The sequence below is a fragment of the Macaca fascicularis genome, chromosome 7, assembly GCF_037993035.2.
Source record: "Macaca fascicularis isolate 582-1 chromosome 7, T2T-MFA8v1.1".
Lineage (NCBI taxonomy): Eukaryota > Metazoa > Chordata > Mammalia > Primates > Cercopithecidae > Macaca > Macaca fascicularis.
The window spans coordinates 175,077,547-175,084,736 of NC_088381.1; the positions used below are offsets into that span (position 1 = coordinate 175,077,547).

A 7,190-nucleotide genomic window follows, 5' to 3' on the forward strand; every position below is an offset into this window, starting at 1 on the left:
TTCAGATAAAAACGCTATAGTACATCAGCACTGAAGGATAGTCTCATCACCAAGATTAGTGAAATTACCTTTCCTAGGAACCAGAGAGGAGCTCTGTAAGCCCTTCCCTCTGACAGAACAAGGAACTCTGGTTCTTCCCTGACAGGTCACACCTGTGAAACATGGCTGGACAATGACACTCAAGTCCAGCATTCGTACCCACATATTTACCAATTCAGATCCATCTGTTTCTGAAAGACTTTCTCTTCCACTGAATTGCATGAACATACCCTAAGGTGTGCATTATTGCAACTTGGGCATTTCACATTAGTTTGGTGAATTATATAATAAAAACTACTCCATGGATTTGTGGTAACAGGAGAGTCATCAGAAGCGGGGTGTGTTGTATAATCCGGCTAAACCTGGGCACTCTTCTTAGGAGCTGAACAAGTGGGCTGACCTTCTGTGAGAAGACAGAGGGAAAGAGACAGACAGACTCAATATCCAGAGCGAAGTGAGCTCCTTGCCTACCTACCAGGTGGTCTCTGGGCCATTTGTTTGAACAGAAATACCTTCCTCACCCTCAGGAGAATTATGAACACTGAGGGAAATTGAGATTTTTTTTATTTACAGGGAATAAATTCATAGGCTTGTAGACATCTACACGGGTGTGTACAGGGATGCTAGGATATGCTCATACACAGAAGAGCAACAATTATATTTTGTGGAAAGAAAACCAAAGAACTTCTGAATTTGTAGGTATTTTTTGCCACATATGTGTCAGGTGGCTGGACCATGTTATAATGCTAGAGGAAAAACTTCCCAACGTTGTCATGGAGACAAAATGCAAAAGAGTAAAGATTCAAGTGAGATTCCGTTGAAAATCACCAGTAATAAACAGGCCAAAAGAAATCAACCATCATGGAAAGAGTGGTCATTAAATGAAACAGTAAATTCCATGTTGAGTTGAGAAGTAAGTTCTGTCTGACAGCTCATTTTCACCTCTGCAAATACGTCAGAGCAGAGACTGGGAGCAGAGAGTGAACTTAGGGCAAACAGGGGCCAGATGTTTGAGGATGATGGAGAGTGAGCCGGAGTCATTGTGAGCCATTCAGAAAAGCAGACTGTTCCAGGGTGTACGGACTCCTCCTGAGTTAAGAGGTGCTGAATATACACACGTTTCACTGCCCTCATTGTGTTTTATCCTCCAGACTCTCTTGGATGTCCAGATTTGAACACGTGGAGTGTTGATGGAACTCAACATAACTAGGAACTTTTCAATGAAGATGTAGGTAACAATGTGGGTATAATTAAATTCGGTTTATGAAAATAATATCTGAAATGTCAGTCAGTATCTATTAATTTATCTTTCCTTTGTATTTTACAGACAAGACTTGTTCTGTTGCCCAGGCTGGAGTGCAGAGTCACCTATTAATTTTATAGCATGAAAGCGATCAGTCCAATTTATGTAGTCATGTTATCTCCATCAAGGATTTAGGTCCATGTGGTCTGCGACATAGCTCCAGTCACAGAGGGAAGAGAGTGGTTCATTGGGTTGATGCTGCTTCTTCAGAGGGGAATTTAAACAATCGACTCCTCATCTCACCATGTCTATTTTTATAACTGTGCATGACCCTTGGGAATGCACTCATGATTTCTTACATAATGGGAGATGACTGTGCTGTGAAGGTAACAGGAAGATGTGTAAATTTAAAGCCTGGTTACAAAGCCTGTTGAATTTAAAATGCCTGGAGCCCATCACATTCTGGCATCTTGATTAATTAGTTGTGAATGTATTTTCAGTTGTTTAGTTCAAGTTCCCATAATTCACTTTCTGCTAAAATATCACATACAATAATCTTGAGATATTAAAATAAAAAATAACTAATTTGAAAATGAACCCAACTTCCAGGAGAGATGAAACTTCCTTTGTGGTGAAGGGTGTGAAGGGTGGAAATATGGTTGAACATTGAGGTTGTCTCCACAATTGTTTAATTTTAATTAGGGGAACTTCTATACATCCCTTATATTTATTAGAAACTCCCATTGAGAACCTTCAATTAACGTAATTATTTGATGGATCACACAACAACGATGTTGACGGTTATTAAGTAGGAATTGCTATTACAACGCTAACCTTGCTTTACAGCACATTTTTCTACCTGATGTGAAATTAGTCCAGGCGCACTGATGAGAGCTTGTCAGTTAATCAAAGGCCAGGAAATGGGTACACGTGTTTCTGGAGCAGGGCATGGCTTTGGGATGCTTTGCAAACAAAGTGGCTTCTCACGTCTTCTGGAAAACCCATCAAAATGGGCAAGTTAACAATCTCTTAGGAGCACCCCTCTATCCCATATTCTTGGCTGATATAAAAGTGGAACTCAGTGCAAAATGAGATAATATGGAAGTTAAGAAAACTGCTGCACCACTGCCTCAGCTCAGCACAGCTGCCTCCTTCCTTAGGGTTTCTGAAACTCTCGGGATGTGAGTTTCCACACTGTGTAATTCGCACAGTAATACTCGGCCGTGTCCTCAGCCTTCAGGCTGCTGATCTGAAGATACGCCGTGCTGACAGAGGTGTCCATGGAGAAGACAAACCGTCCTGTGAAGCCCTGGGAATACGTTGGGTTCCCAGTGTAGGTGATGATCCATCTCATCCACTCAAGGCCCTGTCCAGGGGTCTATCATACCCAATTCATACCATAGGTGGTGGGGGTATAACCAGAAGCCTTGTAGGAAACCTTCACTGTGGCCCCAGGTGGCTTCACCTCAGGCCCAGACTGCACCAGCTGCAACGGGAGTGGGCACCTGTGGAGAGGAGACAGGAGTGGGTGAAGTCTCACTTGACTGGCCTGGTTTCCTCCTCAACCCTAGGACTGGGGAGTCCCTGACCTGTTGCTGCTGCCACCAAGAAGAGGATCCTCCAGGTCCAGTCCATGGTGAGGAGCTGTGCACTAGGGGCTGCTCCCGAGGGGTGTGGTTGTTGGGTGATGCTCTCAGGGCACAGAGATACTATATTCATCTCAGTTATTTGCATATTCGTGAAGGATGCTATTTAATAGCCCAATTCCTGACCCAGTGTGAGAAAGAGCAAATGGTGAGGGTTCAAGCCATAATCCTGTTAGAGGCCATGCGTCCCCTACACATCCCTGAACTCTGTGTCGACAGAGCTTCCCCCACGGGGGAACAAGCTCCCCTAGGACACGCACCTCACTTTGAACCCACATTTGAATATCTCAGGGCAACTTGAACCATTTGTAGACCTTACTGTGTGAACGAGTTATTTGGGAATGTGTGTTGCTCCAAAACTTGCACTTATTTATAAAAAAGGATCTCTTCCTGACTTACTGCTAAGATATCCAGCAGAGTTTGAAATCCCCGTTGTAAAAGTGGTTCTCATTACAACACCCGGTTTGATAAATGCTCACAATTGAATAGATATTTATACAAACTTCAGCAGTCTGTGCGAAATATTTATTTTAGGTATTTTTAAAGGAAGTCCCAGGCCCTGGGAGGAACCTCTCCCCAGTCTCCTGTGCACCTGCTCTAGGGCGGGAGCCTGCTCTGGGTGTATCCGGAGCGCCCCCTGCAGCCCAGCCCCGACCATGCAGGGAGGTTTCTATCTGAGCTGACAGAGTATATTCCTACCAGTGTATCCAACTCAGTATAAAGTGGTTGTGCCCTGGCTCAGAATTCTCCTTTAGGGACACCACATGCTTCTTTCAGCATCTTTTGAAATAGTGAATTGCCCTTAGGAAACCCAGTGAACTCTACAAAGAGACTCCAGGAAAAGATCCCATGCATCACCAGGGAGCCTTTTCCTGGAGCTCAAGAGGCAATGAATCATTGGACACAGGGTGAACCCAAAAACTCTTCAGAGGTTTGGGGAGACTCTTATTTCCTTTAGGGTCCTGCAGTTGATTATTGCACCTGAGAATACCTGCAGGTGCAGGTGCATGTGGATAGAAGCCCACTCCAACTCTATTCAAGACACACACACACACACACACACACACACACACACACACACACACACACACTGTGGCTAATCTTTACATTTTACATTAATGGATCCCATGTTTGCCCTTTTTTCCTGGTATCCATCTCACGGAAAACACTTCCTACACTCTCACTAAGGCTGAGTATGTGTCTACTTTCTGCAAACAGAAGAAAACAGAATACAAGTGGACAGCTGGGAAGTGCATGCACATTGGATTCACCTGGTCTCACTTGGAAACCCTGCAGATGCACCATGAGAAGTAAATTTGAGGCCAATGAGGGTGAAATCATTCCCTTGGTGCTGAAGTTGCTGTTGTCAGAGCCTTCAAATTGCTCTATTTTCCTTAACCTTTTTCTCCTATATTCCTCCTCAGACAGAGTTCGTGCATTGCCACACTCTCATATTTAATCCATAAAGACTAAACTGGTGAGACGTAATGTGTGGAACATGGAAGCATTGCATGTTCTTACAGATGAATCTTAATACTCTGGTGATCTTCTTTCTCTGGGCTGTGCCCTATACAAGAAGTCTCCAGGTGTGAAGCTGATTTTTGCTCTTTTCTGGCTGGAACATCACAGGAAAATTTTCTTAAATATACCCCTATTGGCTAATTTTACCCATTTTCATGATAAACGTAGGTTGCTGGTATGGGCTTGTAATGGGAATAGATCTGCCTTTTGCCACGTACATAAGGATCTAAAAATGTTGTTCCCCTATTTATATGTCGGAACAAGGTCCGGGTGTATTTATCAGAGATTTTGGTCTCTGATTATGATGGTCTCCATGATTATGGTAATAGAGCCATGCAGGGATCTAGGTGGATTCTCACCCTGAGAACCTGGAGGTTCCTGGAGGAAAGGGCGATAAGAGTATGGGGGGTGGGGTTCCCAGGATCTCTCACCCTCATGCTAATCCAGACATACTCTTTATGTTTATTTAGTTCAGATTTTCATATAACAAACCACACAGCCAGGCTCATTTAAATTATCCATACTCAGGCCATATCGGAGCAGCAGCTGAGTATAATAATCACATTGAACTCAGACAAATCTGGGCCCAATCCAATTTTTTACTGTAGCTCAGAGCATCTTTACTGACTCACTTAACTTGGAGATTATTTCTTCCCTGAAAGAACTGTAACGGTTGCTGTGGAGCCTCTGTGGGATTGAAATTTTTTTTACATCAGCCTGTCATGCAGGGTTTTCTGAATATGCAGACCTTTATACTTAGATGGTAATTATTCCTAGTGATGTGGAAATGGCTGGGAAGCCCTCAATTCTGTTTCTTTCTTTTGTTCCCCTGAGTGTCTACAAGAATCCCACGAACCTCAGGACTCTTCTTCATGGATGACTCTGAAGATTGTCAATCCACTCAGTGCTACAGACAGAGGGAGCTAAAGGAGGATTCTCAGTTCACTCATATGCTGAGCCAGCAACATAGGACGCACTCAAGAATGAACCATTTTTGTCAATGCCAATCAATATTAAATTCAAGATTTCAAGATTCATGATTTTCAGTACATTGGAGTTAAAATTTTCATGATTCTTAACAATGAGGTCTCAAACTTGATGTTTTGCAGATGAAACGAGCTCATCATGGTTAGTCAGAAGCTTCTTTTCCTAGGAAGCTAGCACCTGAGAGGTGGTTTCCTGAGATCTTGTGAACATGTATCTATCGAAGAAAAAAATCAGGAAAACCAGTCTCAAATAATTGACAGAAAGCTTATAAGAAATTTTTATCAATACAGCCATGAAAATCCGGTTAGTCATTTTTTTGGTTCATTTGTTACAATTCAAGAAGCAATTAATAAATCCACACAATTAGAAGCCTACTCCAACAGAGATAATCTTTCCATACTTGAAAATGGACCAGTATTCATAAAGAGACACTTCCCCCATGAGATCCACAACTTACACAGATTTCTGTAAACTGAAGAATTTTCCCTAAGAGGATTATTCTCTAGACATCTATGTATGCAGACATACATTGTGTATATTTGTGTATGATTAATCTGTACAAGCCCTTGGCACATTAAACAAACTTCATGTAAACGTGATAACTTTTTCACTTCCTGTGCTCTCACATTTTACTGGTTTCAAAAGTTCATCACCCTTGTGATGGAGCACTAGGAGCCTTTGAGAATATGCTGTGGTTTCAAGCGAATTCATTCTAGATCCTCACTTGATTTCATCATTTCATATTGAGTGTAGATATATATATGACAACCTCAGTGTTCAACCATATCTCCAATCTTCACTCCGTTCACCACAAAGAAATTTTCATCTCTCCTGGAAGTTGGATTCATTTTCAAGTTAGTAATTCCCATAATTCCAACACTTTCGCGGGCTGAAGCAGGCAGATCATTTGAGGTCAGGAGTTCGAGACCAGCCTGGCCAACATAGTAAAACCTCGCCTCTACTAAAAATACAAAAATTAGCCAGGTGTGGTGTTGCATGTCTGTAATTCCAATGTAATCCCAGCTACCTGGGAGGCTGAGACAGGAGAATCGCTAGAACCGGGGAGGTGGACGTTGCAGTGAGCCTGGACTCTGTCTCAAAAATAAATAAATAAATAAATAATAAAAGAAAGAAAGAAAAAAAGGAACCAGAATTTCTTTGAGAAATGGCTAATGCTAGTGCTTCAGAAACGAATATAGGATAATAGTCTACAATTTCTTATAGGAACAGAAAATAAGAAAAGGTTCCAAAACAAAGAATTGCTCCTTTGCATTTTCCTTGTTTGTTGATAAATCTAGCTAGCAGTCTCACAATTCTGTTCATGTTTTAGTTCTGTTTTTATTTTTATAGAATCAAGGTGGACATGTGCATTTTTGTAACATGAATATATTTCATAGAGATGAGGTTTGTGCTTCTGGTGCAACTATCACCCAATAGTGAACATTGGAGCCAGTAGATAACTTTTTAACCCTCAGTTTCCTCTCACCTTGCCCTCCTTTGCAGTCCCCAGTGTCTACTGTTTTTATCTTCATACATGTGTACCCATCGTTTACCTTCCAATTATAAGAGATAATTTTTTGGAGTTATTTTATTTAGGATAAAGTCCTTCAATCCTATCCATGTTGCTGTGAAAGACACAATTTCAATTTTTATGGCTGCATAGCATTCCATGAGTTACATCTATCATGTTTTATCTATCTAATCTTCCACTGATTGACACTTAGAGAGATTACATGACTTTTCTATTGAAATTA

General features: G+C 41.7%; 1 pseudogene; it reads right to left on the bottom strand.

Annotated features, from left to right (window-relative positions):
• Positions 1–1,198: 1,198 nt before the first annotated feature.
• Positions 1,199–2,917, bottom strand: LOC135971617 (immunoglobulin heavy variable 7-4-1-like; annotated as a pseudogene).
• Between the last annotated feature and the right edge of the window lie 4,273 nt (positions 2,918–7,190).